Genomic DNA, 19,543 nt, shown 5'->3' on the forward strand with positions numbered 1-19,543 from the left:
TTTAATTTGACTCCATTATATTATATGATTAATGTTAATTATTCTTCTATGTAACCCCAGATATTTTTATTATCTCGTTAATATGTATTTTTTGTTATCATCTTATTATAAAAAGTTGAGTTGTTGTATTCTTGTATAAGACGAAATAAAGACACGTTGTTGTCATGTATAATTAAATATATAAGTGTTTCATTACTTTGTAAAATATTGTTGGGCAGTGCTTTATGTGGAAGCAACATATGGTCCTTCCAGCCAGATATTAGCGAATTAGTGAAGGTTATCGTGATTTCTTTGGATTGTAGTCTTGGATCGAAACCTGCGGTCGTTGAAGATTGACGTCGTTTTCAGCAAGCAATTTAATTTCAAATTGCATTGGTCTGAATTTAGTTATTTGTTTACGTGTTCATTTAATTCCCTATTGTTTATTATTATTCTTTATTTGTATGTTTATGTGTGGGGTTATACATCGGAGCATTCCATTATTTATTTATTGTTGTTCTTTTTTGTTGGTTTTTTTTTTTTCAACATATATATTCCATAAATTCCATTTATTTATTGTATTATGGCTCTGACTAAAAAGGTAGAGGCTTGTCTTGCTGTTTTGAACAAAAATAAGGAGGCTTTTTTAGAGGCACGTAATAATATAGAAAGTGACATTAGATCAGAGGATGATGATTACCATCAAATTGGTCTATTAAATCTATTTATTAGGTCTTACTTATTAGGCGTGGTCCCAATCATATAATACAATGGAAGAATGAGCAAGTATGGAGATTGTTCAGGACGTTGTAGATGAACATAATGGTCTCCAAAAAATAAATATGTGAAGCTGCTTAAGAACTCAGAAAGAGCTGTTGAGTTGATTGAAGAAAAATCAATTAAAGATGAACGAGATGCAGAGTTAAAACATGAAAGGGAACTTGCATCTATTCAGTCAACGAATGATCTTAATGAGAGCTCTGTACATAATGCTGTTCAAAGGTTTGAGTTGGCTTCGTTTGATGGAACGTTGACGGAATTTTCATGCTGGAGAGATTCCCTTGAAGCATTAATTAATTCGTCAAATATTTATCCTTTATTGAATTTCTCATATTTGAAGAATTGTTTAAAGAGAGAACCTTTGGGTGAAGTAATTTGCTACCTATCAATAAGAAGGGCTATAACGAGTCTATGAAGCTATGGGAACGTTTGTATGGTAGAAGCAGATCGATTATCAACAAGCTCGTTTACAAATTCATTGATTTACATCCTTGTAACAATAACTATAAAATTTTTAGTTAGGTTTACGACTGTGTATCATCTGAAAAAAGATCTTTAGAAATAAATGACGTACTTATTGAAAAAGAGAACAACAGAAGATTTGTAATGCTAATTATTGAAAATAAACTCCCAAGAACATTGAATTCAATGTGTTTACGTTCGTGCCCAGGTAATTCCTAGCGAATGAAATATAATTTATGATTATGGATTTCCCCAAAAGATTCCTAGTTTAGATGCAGTAATGTAATACTATAATGTTTGCTTATACTTAATCAGTGCAACTCCATCCAACTAATTAAAGGAACATAAAAAAAAGGATCATTCCTCGAAAAGGAACGTGTTACAAGTCAGTGTAAATGATAAAGTTTGTTCTTTATGTTCGGGCGTGTCTCATCCTCTTTGGAAATATAATTTATTTAAGAGTAAATCTTTAAAAGAGCGTCTTAAGATTACCTGTTCTGGAAATCTATGTTATAATTGTATTCATACAGATCACACATATGATGGTTGTAAGTTTGACTCCTGTAAATACTGTGTGAAGAGACATTATTATTTGCTTCATGTCGACAATAATCCGAAATTTTCAAAGGGGAATTCTAATGGATCATTGCCTGGTATGGGAGTAACGCATGAAAATCCTACTAGTTCTTCAATTTCAATGTCAGGCAGAACGATGGTCGTTAATATGGGATATTCTACTTCTGCACACGTCATGTTTGACGAAGTTTCACAGATAAGTTTGATATCTTCTAACTTAGCAAGAACATTAAAATCCCAAGGCGTCGAAAAGAGATTTGTAATTATTGATGTTCACAAAATGGAGACATCCACAAAAAGCCATAATCGCCATGAGTTATCTTTAAGGTCGATTGACAATTTTTTTATACCCAATAGGTCACCCTTGGGGTCCCATATAAAACCTAATGCCTTATTTTTTTTACTAACTAGCTCTTTTTCTCATTATTCAATAACTTTTCATTTAAGCTTCCAACAACAGAAGAAATGTTACCATACAATATTCTTAATTTAAAGTTCCTCTTTAAATTAATTTTGTTCAACTCATTAACTAAACATTCAGCATCCTCCTCAGAGTTAACTCCTGACATAAGATCATCAAATCGTTATTTATAATGTCAAGAATACCTTTAGGGTATTCCATTAAACGACAGCGACGCAGGAATGGGCAGCGCTTGAAGTACCAAAAACTGTTCTCTTATGTCTACAATCAATATTATTAAACTATCTCTCCAAAAGAACCTCAAAAGATTTCTGTGATATTCTGGAACAAACACATTTCTTCAATATCTGCAACAATTGCAATTGGGTAAAAAGACCAACGGTATAAAATGTCAAGAAGGTAATTTCAAGTTTTGGCCCCACATTCAAATAATCGATCAAAGATTTACAAAGAGCAGATTTTGCAGATGTATCAAATACTTTTTCGTGGTGGTAAGATCAAAATTCACCTTTTGTTATTGTGTAATAAAGACAAGCCTTTGAAGCATATGATAATCCCTCGAATGGAGCTTGAGGCCGCATTATAAGCATCGCGCATAGTTGCCCATTTTATTTCTATTACTCCAGTTGTGATATAAACAGTCCTCGCTTGGACTAATTCTACGGTGGAGTGGCATGGTCTACAAAAAGGAACCCTGTGTTTCGAAAACGTATGTAGCTAATAGAACTCAGCAGATAAAGAATACCATGCAAAGCGTTTTGTGATTACACATTTCCGGTCAAGAAACCCCTGCCTATTTGATGAGTCGCGGAATGAGTGCTGTAGAATTTGTGAAAAGTTGCATTTGGCTTGAGGGACCAAAGGTATTGCAAGCTAGTGCAATACATCTAGTTATATGTTTAGTGAAAGAAAAAATGTCTTAGGATGTGCAATTAATGACGACAGTGATGCGATAGGCCTGTTAGTTCGATATTTTTCTTCATATAGTAAACAAAGGAGATCTATTGCGTGGATCATACGTTTTATTGAGTAGAAATTTAGAATACAAGAAGTTGATGGCCCATTGACGGCATTGGACTTACAAAAGGCAACGATTTTCCTAGTTAGACATCAACCAACTACTATGCTACTCCTCATAGAGTCCAGTCTCTAGAAGGAGTGAATCAAGATCGAGACTAACTATATGGACAAGGTCTGCAAAAGATTTGTGTATCATATTAGGTGATTATTAGAGCTGAAGTTTCATCCATAAAAGTTGTGCCAAACACTATTTTCAGATGATTTTGTCAAATAAATGTCCTCACAAAACCTTTGGTTTAAATTATACCTTTGAAAAAAAGATGTGTACCACTAGATATGATTAGCCCTATATGTCCTATTTCTATAGATACTACTTGTTATTTTCCAACAAAATCCGACCGGATGGCACTTCAATAAATAAATATCTAGCTAAAAATAATAGCTTTTGTGGTGAAATTTAAAAACTTTCTTAAATAATTTTTGATTTTATGCATTTCTATTTTATTGATTCACACACTTAAAGTAATCATGTTCTTTCTTGAGATTCTATTATCCTCATTGAATTACCAGCTACTAGCTTTCATCATTGGGGGGTTGGGGGCTTAGTACCAAAAATAATCATTACCGTTATATAAATACTTAAATAAATAAGTTTCTTTTATTTATATACTAGCAGAGAGTGCCCGTGTTGCAGGGCTGAATAGAGTGGAATAGAAACAAAGAATGAAAGTAAAAATAGAGAGAGACTGGTAAAAAGAGACAATGGAAGAAGAGAAGAAGGTAGAGACTGAGAGAAGGAGACCTATATATAAAGAGAAAAGAGGCTCTTCATGACCTTGGAGGCCTAAAAAAAAGTATCATAGTAACATGCTTCATTATTTTATACTTCTACTTGCTACATTTCTTACTGATCTGTTCGACTATTTTTGACTCCATATGTGATAACACCATAAGTATATATAATAATTTATGATAAAAAAATTGAAAAGTCTTCAAAAACTTTTAAGGGGGTCAAGCACCCCTCCCCCACCCATCTTCAAGCTCTGCGTTATGCCAAATCCACAGTGTTTGAAACCGCGTAATGCAAGGACCTCTAGTATATTAACATCTTAATGTATTCAAGAAAATTAACTAGTTCATATTTTTCATTTAATTTCATTCTTTCTTTGATATTCATTATTAAAGTTGTCTTTGACACGTTTGCTAACAGTGGTGTCACTAATTTGAAGTATTTAGAGGGGGCCTCAATGTTTTATAAAGTCTTGGCGTTGGTTTTTACCCTTCATGGTCTTTTTTTTTTTTGTCGTAGCCTTAATCAACCCATTGCCCACTGTTCATTTCAAAGTATTTTGAGGGAGCCTAAATGCTTTGCCGTAGCCTTACTCAACCAGTGGGACCGGGGTTTATATTGGAGCTTTTGAAAGGAACCTAAATGCGCTGTGAAGTGTTGGCAGTGGTTTTTAACCTGCTTGGTGTCTTTGCTGTAGCTTTAATCAACCCATTGGCCTGTGGTTTATTTTGAAGTATTTGGAGGGACCTAAATACATTGTGAAGTGTTGGATGTCGTTTTATACCTGCTTTGTGTTGTCTTTGCCATAGCTTTAATCAACTCATGAGACCGTGGTTTATTTTGGAGCTTTTGGAAGGGGCCTAAGTTCTTTGTGAAGTGGTGGGGGTGGTAGAATATTCATTTTTCATTATAATCACCTTCTCTTTCCAAAGACATGTTGTAACGATTTTCCTATTTGATAAGCTTTCATTAAAAGCAATTTCGTTTAAACTTTTAAGACATCCTTCTAATTATTTTTTTCCCTCCATCAGAGACCAAAAACAGACTAGGCTTTTTATAATGGCCAGAGTTTCACTACCTTTATTTGCAAATATCACTCTCCCATTTTAGTGTTGTGATAACTGATATGACGATGAGTTGAAATCGGAGAATCGGGTGCTTTTTAGGCAACTGAAATCGACATATGGAAAATAAGGAGTCATTTCCAACTCCCCTATTCCAATTCTCATGTCCTAGTATTCTTTACTTGTATTTAACTATTTTTTACTTTTCTAAGTTAAAAAAATAAAATATGAAATATTTTCATCAAGATAAAAGAAACGATGAATTTATACCTTTAGTCTTATAATTTTACATCGTTGTATAATAATTTATGATCAAAATTTGCTCGAAAACTTGGAAGAAACAAATTGAACACAAAATTGACGAAACAAACGTATTCTAAACATCGGTGGTCGGTGCACTAATCGTTGTTTTAGAACAATACGTTTTGAATATGTAATGCATGTTGTCGCATATATGAGACTCTACAAGACATTTCCAAACATGTATGATCATTGTATGGTACCGGCTGTCCATCTAGACTCGCTAGTAGTGATGTAACATTGGCTAACCTACATGTGCGAAAGGGTACTTATTATCCTCTAACCAGTGATTGTTTTAGGTAGGTAAAAATAGGATAAGCTGAAAAATAGTCTAAAGATCGTTAGCAGTGTCATAAATATTGTCACAATCGGAATCGATAATTTTTATTAGACTCGGCATCGGAACTTTTCTGGAATCATCCCATCACTAGTTGTGATTAAAGAATTACATTGTGAAACAAAGTATTGTTATTCAAGATGTAGAATACAAAAATGACCATTAAAACCTTCAACCGCAATAGATTTGACCTCTAAAGCCTTTGTTTTAAACCAAGTTTTTAGAGTACTGTTACAATTCAAGAGCCAAATTTTGACATGAAATAGCTATATGAATAGAAATTAATTTAATAACAATGGATAAAAACATTCTAGCATGACAATTGTATAAATACAGTTCATTCAAAATGTGCTTAGTCATACAAAAATCAATTAAAGTAAAAAATCTTATTTAAAAGCTAATATTTTACATATTATTTTTAAATTACTTTATAATAAAGCTAAAAATAATGAATTAACCTTTTATTACAATTTTGAAAGATTTGTTGTATAAAAAAGTCAATTTTGTTTGATTTTTTCCTTCTCTAAGAGGGACCCTTCGCACATTGAGTTCAAGAGAATAAAGTCTCCTGCGTACGTTGTCCTTTGAGCTACGTCGTTCCAAAAAATAAAAATAAAAATAAGTTAATTCTAGCTATTGTAATAGTAATCATTTCATATCCTCTTTTGATATTTTGTTTCATTTTATGTCAATTTCCGTTTTTAAATTTCGAATTATCATAAATCTCTGAAAGATATTAAATGATTGAAACGGTTCTTCATAATAATATTAAAAGAGAATTCGACTTTAGATTTTTATAAAATGTAACTCTTCTTGCTGAGGTTAAATATTAAGCCAATCTAATTATCCAGTTACAGGGATCTCAATCAATTATTCCTTTTAACTCATTGAGCAAGAGTTAACAACTTAAAAGGGAATATTCAGCTATTAGAGAACTTAAACAATCTTAGAATGACATTTCTTTATAACCTCCGCCAACAAAGTTGACCGCCGCAGGTGATATTTTTCCCTCTCTCTGTTTTTAAGCAGATTTTTTTTTTTTTTTTTTTTTTTTTTCGTTTTCTGATATAAATGCTGACTTGGCTAATTGGTTGAGCTGAAGCCTGAAGCAAAGGTAAAAAAATGTTAAAACCCCTATTGTCAAACCATTTTACAAGCCTTAGTTCTGTTTCGCCTGAAAATGAAGATAATTTAACATATTATACACTCTTTCTTTCTTCATTGACTCTTTGACAGATGGTAGAATATGTGCTACACACAGAACTCGATTGATTCTCATGTAGTTCCAAGAAAATATATTTCCTTCCTTGCTAGGTCTAAAATGAGGGGAACACTTGTAAACCAATTATCAAATGCAAGAGGTGGTTTAGTTCCGTTGGTATAGACTTTGCTAGCCTCAAGACTATGTTGTAGCTTGCTCCTAAGTCAAGTTATCCCTGAACCGGTAGAATGGATCCATCGTATATTTCAGAATCATATTGTAAGTCGCATAAATGAGATTTAAATTTTTTTCCCAGTTTTGCACAAGGCATTTGGCTTTATGACGTGTATTCCTATGAATGGAACCATTTGTTCAATCACACAAATTCTTCTCAATATTTCGAAACTTTTTTTTGAGATGAGAAACAAATGGTCTCATTTTGAAAATCTCTGGGTGATTCCTTGATGGCATTTCTTCATTCAACAGATGGAGACATCTCTTTATTTTTCCCCATCTATTTCTTGAACAAGTTTCTCGTATCTCATTTCCAGCTGAAAAATCTGAGCTCCTATAGTTTCTTATTCTACATAGCTTTTGACGACTCATGATCAGGAGTGTTCCAATGAATTGTTCGAGTTCTGCTTGTGTCAGCTGCAATGGCTTATTGATGTTGATTTGACTGGAATAAAGATGAGTTAGCTCCCCCATATGTAAGAAAAGTATCATAAAAAAATCTTGAAAGTATTCAATGGGAAAGAGAACATCGACTACATCTCCAAGTTGTCCTTTCCATTTTGAATTTCTCTTCCAGAGTAATATTTGATGAGTTTCCACGGAATAGTAGTTCTATCTTTATTTTTGGTTATGACAACGTCATTTCTGAAGATAATAACAACTATCGAGTAAAGGACTTTGTATTAAAGAAGTATACTTAGGTTATTTTTTATTCATGGGCTATTTGTACTAAATAAAACTGGACATCTCAAGAAATTATAAAAAATACGAATACCCTTACCTAAGGTAAACTATTTTTTTTGTATTCTATGTGCAATGCAATGACGTCTATCACGTCGTTACCTTTATTGTATATTCAACTTTTCCTCTAATAAGAAACAGAAAAAAGGCCCGAAATCATCCAGTAGTTAGCTAAATAAGTCATTCATACTAACTGCCATTTATATTTTATATACTCACAGACTATAACTATCATTTTATTTCTTCACCATTTTCAAAATGAATTACAATTATTAAAATCTACATAGTATCTTATAAGATACTTTATTATAATATTTTCATAATCATTTTCTTAAAAGAGTAGTTAGGAGTAGTTTTATATTATTTATATCAAGAAATAGCCAAAAAAAAATCTTTATAGAAATAAAAAATGACTAATATATATCATATTATATAAACGAGGGGGGATTAACAAGAAATTGTATTCCTGGTCTTTTGGAAACGGAGCATAAGTATAACAACTATTAATTTTTATATTTATCAAAAAGAATAAATTATAAAATAGCCATTACGTATGAAAAGAGAAGAAGGAATCGACTGCTAACAACAAAGTACATTGGGTATTTTTGCGTTAGCGAGGTAACGCAGGGCTATCCACATATTATCAACAACTCTTTGTCAGCTGGTTATAAAAGTTGATCTGTTATATACGAATTAATTTCTGTTCAGTTTGGAATATCCCTACTACTCAGACTTAGATATTCAGGGAAAAATGTGTATCTTTCATATTTTTTGTTATTAATTTTTTTTTTAAATTGAACGATTAACAGAAGAATTCAAAGAAGTTGACAACATTATATAAATTGGTAAAACAAGACTGGAAGTGGAATAATTTGAGCCACTGATGGTCCTTATTACTTCATGGAACGGCTTCAATAAAAGCAGTACCTCATTTATAATTATCTACTCATTAGAAGATAAAATTTCCAGTCATTCAAATTGCAATTTTTAATTTAATTGCTCTCTCAGCCATTAAATTAAAATAAATCCATCGTGTTTCTACACATAATAACAGTCTATAATTATCTCCAATGTCATCTTCAATAATTTTTTCCAAGTGGATAGTCTTAGACAGACTTTTCTTGATGGCGTTCACAATTTTTTTTCTGTTGAGCGTAGGAGTAATGAATTTCATTAATATTCTTAATAACCAGCTAGTAATGGGGTGTGAGATGTAAACAATGTTATTCAAAATAATCCAGGAGATGGCACGTCATACTCAGGCCCTATAAAACTGAATAAATATATTATAAATATAATATATACATCAAGAAAGTGTAAATACTATCTTATTAATCATTGTTATAAAGTAGAATGTTAAAAAATTTTAATATATATTTAATTTGTTAATAGTTGTTTTTAGGCATAAAAAACATGTTTTGCAACGTTTTAGTACCATAGAAAAAATATTTCTATAGTTCCAGAAGCGTGAATATTTATATTGGTATTCTTTTTAATTAATAATAAGATTTTTAAACATAAAAATTCAAATACGGATTTTAAATATCTCATCTATTAAGCAGATGTTTCGAAAAGTGGAACCTCTTAAAATAAATATTTAGTTAAGAAATATTGTCTAAATAATTTTATGATATATAAAATAGATATATAATTAATATCCTTAACGATTAAATGCACAGCATCCTTGTTTATTTCGATGCAAATCCCAAAAAAAAGTAATAGATAATTGTTTTTTTTTGTGAATAATTGAACTTTTTAATACTTAAATTTAGCTAAAATTGGCTATATGTCTTGTCAATAATCACGTATGAAGTGTTACGTGTTCTTCTTATTTTTAATTACTTTTATTAAGTTGACGTAGGGAATCTTTTGAATCATTAATGTAACTTTTACCAATAATTCTTACTTGCATTTATCTTTTATTATTCTACGAGTAAGTTCCTATTTTACCTTTCAGTCCCTTAGAAATATATTTAGATATTGTATGCTTGTACCCCTAATATAGTAGTCATTATTGAAAACTCTTTCTCCAGTCTTTTGCTCTCCGGTCGTATCTGTAGTACTTTAGGAAGAGTAAGTCAAGTTTTCTTATATAGCCAATATTCATTTTCAATATTCATATTCATTTTTCATCTCTTCATGTCTTCGTATAGGGCACTTCAATAATTAAATAAATTGATTTTTAAGATAATTCAAAATGAGCTGTATCCTCGAAATATTACAAAGATATAGAGGGTTTTCTGAATGGAGGTTTTTTTTATGTTCCTTTAATTGGTTAGATGGAGTTGCACTGATTGAGTATGAGTAAACATTATGGTATTATATTTACTTTATCTTACCTAGGAATGTTTTGATGAAATCCATATACAGAACGTATATTTATTTCTCTAGGAATCGCCTGGGCGCGAATGCACATTGAATTCAGGAGAATAACTTCTCCCAAGTGCGTTGTCTATGAGCTACAACAATTACATGAGGGGTTGTTAAATTATAGTTCAGACTTTGAGCTATTAAATGAGATACTTTTACACTTTCTGGATTTATCATTTTTGGAGCTATGGGCCTCTAAAAAAAACACATTTTCAACTTTAAACAAAGATAACTCAAGTTTTAATGATAATACATACATCTTAAAAATTGTTTAGCATTAGGCTTTAAACATATTAATAAAATCTATACATATTTTCAACTTCAAGCGGTTAAAAATGCTTCGAATCTTAAAAATAGCCAAAAATTATAAAAACTTTATAGCCTTTTTCTGAAAGCCCTGAAGATGATAGAGTATGTCAAACTAAGACACCGTATTTGGAATTAGGGAATTAAATTATACTATTTCGATTTTGTGACTTTTTTGCTGTTAAGCAACATTAGTAATTACTGCCTATGTAAATGCCATTCAGCGTAGTTTTTCTTTCTTTCAATTATATGAACAAGCCTCAAGTATGACGCGTCATCTAGCGGTATAATTTTTTTATTAGCTTGCTCGTACCCCATTGGCTGCACTATCTGATGTTATAGGCTATAGCAATAACTTTATCATATATTCCCTATTTGTCTAATAAATTCTGAAAGTGAATTAGTATAGTTTTTAGAGATATTATGTAGCATAAAATCGTAACCAATCTTATTAAATACTAACTGCTTCTCCTGTATGACGATCTTTAAACTCTTTCCATGATAGTATTCTCTCAGTAACTACGTCATTGATGTAAAAATGTGCAGTAACTGAGATAATAGGTACTCCTGAAATATTATTCCATCCATCAGTAGGGATGCCCACTGCTTTGGAAGAGTCCATTTCCTGCATAATTTATTTTGTATATAAAATTAAGGTGAAAAAAATGTTATAATATTTTTCAAGGTTAATAGAAATTCAAGGTTAGACCAAGGTTAATAGAAATACATTAACCTTGGGTTAGACCAAGGTATATATATATATACCTTGGGTTAGACCATCATGTAATCAGGCTCGCTAAAATTTTCATTTTTTTGGTGTTTGACCCCCGCCCCCCTAAAGAACTCAAGGGAGTAATAATAAGCCCACCCTAATTTACAATGCACCTAGTCTTATCAGTTATCTATATTAATGTATGATGACCATATATTAATATTCTTAACATTTTACTCGGTAGATGACATTTAAGTTGAATCAATGTTACTTTTTAACAACAATTAGTAAGAAATTTTGCATAAGAAATATATTTAAGTCAATTCCGTTAAATTTTACAACTGACTGACTACTCATAGAAATCTCATGGTCGCATAATGAAATGTCCTAAATTATTTCATGGTACATCCTTTTAGATTGAAGGAAGTAAGAATTGATGTTATTTATAATAAATAAGGAATGTAACAATTATGACATTGCCTTCAATGATTAATATCAATAATTGTTCGGATTAATTTATTTGATATTACAATGCAATGATTACTATATGTACATGTAGTTAAACTAGCTTTTCCAGGAAATGAAAGTGAACTTCGATAGGAATAAAAGGGAGAAGAAACTGCTTCATCAGTAATATTTTGAATTCCTTTCTGTATAATACTTACTTAGCAGAAATAATATCAAGCCTTGTACCTCCCTGAGTTCTGCTGGTGTAATGCAATGTCTAAAATATGTTGAGTCCCTGGATATAAAAAATAAGGGAAGGATCCAAGGTTATTCTTCATGAATTCTCGAAGAAAGAAGATATACGTCATGAATGGACTCAAGCAATTCCACGATCTAATTGAAAGCCAAGTCAACATGGTACAGTTTTCTATATTCATTTCAATCCCTCCAACTATGGAGTTACTTTTTTAAGACACCAATACTCTAAGTAAGACTGAAATCCGATGCGATGCCATCCAATTTTCCAGGTTTGAATTTAAAATATATTGGGTCATGGGCTAGAAAATCGCATATCTGATTTTTTTAAAGCAGAGCGAATCCAATCAATTTCAAAGTTAAAAAGTCATATCGATGGTATGTCTTTACCTTTGGATATATGGATTGAAGAATCCGTCTTCTTCTATACCCTTGCAATTGCTCCCTATCTTATAGTTTTTATTTTTTAGTTATGTTTTAACTGGACAAATTCAGTCAGACCCATTGGAATGAAAGTTTGTTTTCTATCGATATAGTAGTGGATGCAACTATTACACAAGTATGAGGCAGATCCTCTAAGCAGAAAAATCTATACGATTATCTTCACTTCACTTCAAATTTAGAAAAATGAGATTGGTCGACATTTGCAAACATTTTGTTCAGAAATTTAAGTATGATCTTTTGAGGACTACAGATTTTCTGGAAAACTTAAGCGCATGATGACTCAGGAATACTATTTTACATTTCAGGGTATTATTCAATATCTATATTGTCCAAAGTTAAATTTTCTTTTTGTAAACTTTACTTAATAAGTGAAGAGGACACTCGCAATGTAACCTTTCAATGCTATCTCTGTTTGACGAAATCAATAACCACATCCTCGAATAACATAAGGATTTTATCAGAAAAATCTCTAGAGGATCTTTAATAGAACTATCAGAAGAACTATTTATATTGATTCAGCAAGCCTGGAAATGTTATGTATCTATTTTTCAATCTATTGAACATAAAATGATTTTAAATCATTCAAGCCCAGGAAATCTCTTTGTTAAAAATTTCATTCAAAACTTATAAAAGGAGTCTAGTTTTTTGCTTTACCGACAATGTGAGAACGGTCACCTGTTCGAAAAATATATCAAGCAATGTGTATTTAAGTTATTTAATATCATGAGCAAAATTTTTGGCCATGAGATTAATAACATTATTAATGAAAACCGAAAGAGACATGCAAAGACAGCAAAAAAAAAAATCGGATAAGGTAAAGAAGTTGATATCTGAGAAGAATTTGAACTGTATAATATTAATTTGACTTTGAAATATATATTTATTTAATGATAACTGATTGAATTATTTCTTATTTATTATAAGTGGTGTATATAGTAGTGATTGTTTACCGTATTATATGTATATATATTGTTCTTTACTTCTGTTCCGAAAATATGTGTACATTTAAAGCAATAAAGTGTAAATACAAATCCAAGTGTATCATTCGATAGCTTAATTTGATAAGCCCTGCCTCAAAGGAACGATGATTTATCGATCCTAAACATGGTCCTTGGATCGGATCGATCCTAAATAATAATAAAAAGAAAAAGTACCTTCATATTGCGCAGTAATAAAGATTGATGGTACTCATGTCCGGTAAAAATTTTTGTACTTCGCATTGACAGATTGATAAGAAACTTTACAAGATACTAGATAAATATATATATTAACGTCCATTATACCTTTTATTTGATCCATTATACTTAATTTATGATTTTGAAGGCAATCTTGAGGTGAATTATTTTCCAGCTTACGGTGCGAATAAAAAAAAACGTATTGATTTTTTTAAAGCTGGGTCAAAGATTAAGAGTTAATCTACACGAAATATAAATGACGTCATATTGATTTCTCCCCTTTAAGTAATAACAATCCAGCATTTTTGTGAGGATTCCCTAAACACTTATAGACTTCGGCGCACGCCTCCCGCAATTTTTTTACGCACCGTCAATCGGCATTTTGTAACACACCTACTAATTGTCCAATTAGGATTTACTGATCAAAAATATCATCTATGATATTGATACCTTAAACATTAAAGATGGAATTTTATGAGTTTCTAAGAATTAATGTTCATTGCATTTCTCATTATTATATTTTTATCTCATTTTATGTTGATAATACATAACTATTTAAAAAAAATAATTATAAATCAATCTTTCAAAAGTTTTAAAGAATTTTTTTATAAATTGATTTTTTCTTTCCATTTTTGTATGATATCTCATCCATTAAAGATTGAATTTTATGAGTTTCTATGGATTCGAAAGTGCCACTCAACTTGGACTTATATTTTGAAAACTTTGCGACTCGACTTGATCTCATTATCAAAAACTCGACACTCCACTTAGACTGTAAGGCTAAGTTATACCTAACTCAGGGGGGAGGGCACTACAGATCCTATAAAATTATTATGGATTTGATTGGTCTGAAATTAGCTAATCTGTGGACTCTATAAAAAGATTCAAGGATTTGGATTTGTGAACAAAGACTTGAAGTTATAGAATTTTTAATTACTGTTTCCACCTCTGATTATAATATCACTGTAAGCAAGACATATTTAAGTATTTTTGATGTCCATGACTATAAATAATAATAATTATTAATAGCGAAGTTAAAATAAATAGCATTGACAAGTGATGATATCAATAGAAATCCGATACATAACTAATACCCACTTATTAAGGAAATTAATAGTCATATTTTTATGGTTGTTAAAAGATTGAATGTTTGGTCGATGGTTGCTATTCATTGTAATAGGTGGTAAAAGCTGCGGGGTAGACAGCTCAGGGATTAAAATAATAGGGGGAAGGACGGGGATGTAGTTATCCCGGGGGTAGAGACAAAGTGTTGTGTAGGACGAAAAAGGTTGACGAGGTGTAAATAATTTGGTAAAGGAGGAACCCATGACGAACGGGAGAAAAGGGGTAAGGAATAACGTGGACGAATACAATGATTGTTTAATAGGAACGATTATATTCTTCCCTATTAATACAAAACACTACTCTGATTTATATATTGAATACATTACTATTTATACTTATAAAGAGGTAAAGACAGTACTTTACAAACATATATATATATATACAAGAAAACGCAATAACTAAGAGAATAAGAGGGAAGGAGACACGAATACATTACACCTAGAAACGACCGATACATCGGTATTTCAGCCCTATGGTTCCAGCTATCTTTTTAATTTCTTCCCTCCTAGGTAGGTTTGAAAAAAATATAATATATTATTATTATATTGCATAATAATTAAAGCTTTAAACCTAATACGTTCTAATCACACACCTACTTTTAACTTCAGGTATCTTGTTTCTTTAATTGAAAGATATTATGAAATATGATGAAACTTTTTCCAACTGAAATATCAGAGTTAGCAGTAACTACATAATTCTAGCCACTGTAGTTTCCATAAAACACCAATCAAGACCGGCAAATTTTATTTGGACCGGACTAACAGGAGTGCAGTCTTTTACTTAGATCAATCCAACACTAATTCAAATTCTTATTTTATTTCCAATTATGTTGATACACATCCCCAAACGTTTTCATTGTGCGTTTGTTTTTGACGGAATGAAAGATTAGACGACATTTGGTGTGCCTTGACAAATGCTTACAATATTCTGCTATAACAAAATTTGAAAGAAAATATCAATTTCGGGGGAAATTCTTTAAAAATATAAATAAAGATTATTTATTCTTCTAAATTTAGCATTTTGTAAAACATAAATATTTAAAAAAATAATTATTAATCAATATTTCAAAAAAGTTAGATAATTTATAAATTTATCAACTTGTTTCAATTCAGAAATGAAAATAGTAGATCAGAACAAAGGAATAGAATTCCTAATTAATGAATAATGACGTAGTTGTGAGCGAATCGTGTTTCATGTTTTAAGATCCGGTTGATCTATCGAAATGTTTGTATACACAACACTTCAGCCCTTACAGTCAGGAGTATCTTCCCTGCTTCCACTTCCGGCCTGGTTCGACTCCACTAAGCAACGCCCCCACGCAATGCTCTACTAATGACTCGATCTTGAAATAATGTGGAGGTAAGCGTGAGGCTAGACTATGTTAAGACTAGCTATTTAATCCTTGATTGTACGACGATGAATGAATCTCTGATACGATAAAGAGGGACACTGACGTAATAAAAAGGTATGGCTATGGGGGATCTGTTGCGTCCGACTTCCGATTTTTCTAATCCATCTCTTGCAGGAACATACACGAGTTCTTATCATCAGCATCCTTAACAACTTGATCCATAGGTGTCAAATGGTGCATTAAGAAGAGCGCATCTCTAGAGTTGAAGTAATTGTATCCTAGTAAAGGGAGGACAGCACCGACTACCGGGTTCTTGAATTACCCAATAAATTGATTTATATCTTCAAATCTTCTTAATCTTCAAAGCTGTAATATTTCGTGAAGAGTTCGTGAGGTCTCGTGAAGTAGGTATATGTAGAAAATTTCTCATAGGGTTTCATTATTTTTTAACGTTAATTCAAATGAATTGGGTATTAGATATATATATTTTTTTAAAATAGATTATAATCACTTTTATGGTATTTTTAAGATTTTGCAGTTTTTCATATTTTGAACTTAATTTGTTTTAAATCGTCTACTTTACTACTGAAAATTATCCTGGTTGATTAATCACTCATTATTGCCGACTGAAGCTAAACACAATTAATATAGATATTTTCCTATGAATTTTATTTAAATTCTATCGAAGAGGAAGGGAATTTGATGATTATAAAAGTATACCTATTATAAAATCCATAATTGATTGGTGAAGTAATAAAACTCATTAATAGAATAATTTTTCCATGAAATGATATATTTACTAAGGCTACAATAGCGCCATTTACTTTAAGGATTAATAGTGAAGAGAAAAGAATCTGTGATTTCTCTCTAAAAAGTGACTATTTCTATGTAAATATCTTGAGGATCTTTTTTTTTCTTTTTTTTTACTATACTAATTTGTCTAATTTAATATTTTTTTTAAAAATTCTAGATAACATACCAACATGAAGGCTCTGTTCTCAAAAGAGTATCTGGACAATCTAGTGATATTTTCTTCAAGAATAAAGCCAAAAAGTACTTGCTACTACTCAGTCTCGAGAACCAGGAGAAGTTATCCGGATTGATTCTACTATTTTTAGACGCAACCCCCATGAAGAGATTGAAGCAAATTTTTGAGATTGCCTTTATTGCTCATATGAATTTTAACTTTGAATTGTGGATTCTGAGTATTTCAGATAAGTAAATGATTTTAACAATGACGATTCGATCAAGGTAGGAACTTCAGTCTTATTTTCATTCATAGCCAATGATAACTTCAAAAACCTAATATGTATCTTTCTTAATTATTTAATATCTTATTAATTTTTGAAATTTGAGGTATGAAGATTTTTATTTATGATGTCAAAAAAATTAGACATTTTCGGAGCATATTACTTTGATTTAATTCAAATATCACTGTAGTATTCAATCTTTTTTATTTTGAAAGTTATTTGATGAAGTTTCATCAAGCTATTGCAAACTCGTCAATTTTTGTATTAAAAATACCAATTATGAGCCCCCAAGACAACATACCTTACAATTAAGTTATCTATTGTAACAAAAATTTAGTTTCGTAACATTTCGTTTCGTTTTTGTCATGTTTCGTTACAAAAATATGAATTTTATAACTAAAGTTTTTTTTACAAAAGACGATGGCTATCTTTTTTGTTTTGTTTTTTAATTTCATACTCGTCAGAAATTATTCAAATTGTCTTTTCATAATTTCGTCATGAAGAGAATTGCTATTCATTAGTCAGACAAAACATTGAAAATAGACACATATTTATGGAATGAAGGCATAATATTCATTGTAAAATCTCTAAAATAATACCTAGCTTTAAGTTCATTTAATTGTATCTTTTCTATTTTGCATTATTAGTTTCTTCAACTATGACAAAACGAAATGTATTTGTCAACTTTTTATATGATGATTAGATTCTAAACAAAACATAATTTTTGAATTAGTATATCAGACTTAACACTTCTGTTGTCTTCTTGATGTAATAAAAACGAGACCAAATTAGTCGTGGACTGGACGAAATGTGACTTAATAAGACAAAATTGACACTTCTATTTGGGTAGGGTTTGACCAATGAGTTCTAATAAACATAATTTTTGATGATAAATTCTACTTGGTTAACTCATAAGCTTTCGACAATTACAAGGCTATAATATTTGTCGTAGCTGTAATTCTATATCAACATCACGTGGTATTTTAAGCAACTTTCCATTTTGGGATAATATTCGAAATTCTAAAAAAATGTTTTTGATAAAAAAGTTATGGATTGACTGAATGTATACAATTCAAAATCATGGCAGATTTATATTAAAGTGTTTTCTAATGTAGATGTTCAAAATATTATGAAAATAACTATTTAAACAGAGGAAGTTGTCCTTCAAAAATAAAGTATCAACTTCAGTTCGTGTTTGTACAAGATCATTATACATCTCTATAAGTCTCATTCAAATAATTAATTAATATTAAATGTTATTCGTCGATTGATCTTTGGATACTATTATGATTAATTCATAAAGCTCTTAGAGTCAAGTGTATCTGCACAATGAGGCAAATGGATTTGGAGTCGCATAATATAAATGGTTGAATTTAGAGCCAAGATCACAAAATATTATTCCTAACAAATGACTATAAATTAAGAATAATTTATTTTTAGATGTGTGTAGTTCTTAAGAAATTGTTTATATTTACTTAATATTTAATGGACTGAAAATTTAAATTTAATTTCTAGAGTATGATTCTAATAGTTTCTTAGGTTGGATTTATAATATTTAGAGATCTTGGCTCCGAATCTGCAGGTATTTTAATATTTACAACTCCAAGTCATAGATAAATATACATATTATCTGTTCGTTCCAAACCGACTCTGTCATAAATACATGCGACTCTTCGGACTCCCGGCTCACTCATCAGCCGTACTTATTTCTTCATGGAAATTAGATGTACCTAGTTACTAAAAATAAAATTATTTTGACCCTCCAGATAATATTAGAACTAATTACTTCGGCATTTTATATTGACGTATTTTGTTTCTACTAAAAAATATCGTCATTTTTATAAAAACATGAATTTTTTCTGAATTTTGATTAATCTTTGGGGTTTATAGATATTTTCTAGAATTATCAAGGATGCACCGACTAATCAATAATCGGCAAATGTGGCTAATTATTTTTTTTGTGATTTAGCTATTACTGGTTTAGGACCCTTTACAAAAAGAGTTGTTTTTAAATGACTATCAAATTACTTCTAAACTGAAGATCGTAGTTTTCCACAGTAGTAGTGACGTCATTGTAGGCAATGCCTGTCTAGGTTCTTGATAAAAATAAGTTCATCTTTTGAATTATCATAGAAGAAGTGGCTTTTGTAGTTTCTTCGAAGGATGAACATTTTTTTCTGTAAGACTCCATTTGTTACAAGCT

At 30.7% G+C, this 19,543-nt stretch overlaps 1 long non-coding RNA gene across 1 annotated transcript; it reads left to right on the forward strand.

The window, feature by feature from the left end:
- The first annotated feature begins 15,950 nt into the window (after window positions 1–15,950).
- On the forward strand, window positions 15,951–19,187 carry LOC139906508 (uncharacterized). Its single transcript, XR_011782078.1, has 3 exons — window positions 15,951–16,204; window positions 16,265–16,498; window positions 17,061–19,187. It is a non-coding gene; the product is annotated as an uncharacterized lncRNA (long non-coding RNA).
- The last annotated feature ends 356 nt before the right edge of the window (window positions 19,188–19,543 follow it).

The sequence above is a fragment of the Lepeophtheirus salmonis genome, chromosome 10, assembly GCF_016086655.4.
Source record: "Lepeophtheirus salmonis chromosome 10, UVic_Lsal_1.4, whole genome shotgun sequence".
Taxonomy (NCBI): Eukaryota; Metazoa; Arthropoda; class Copepoda; order Siphonostomatoida; family Caligidae; genus Lepeophtheirus; species Lepeophtheirus salmonis.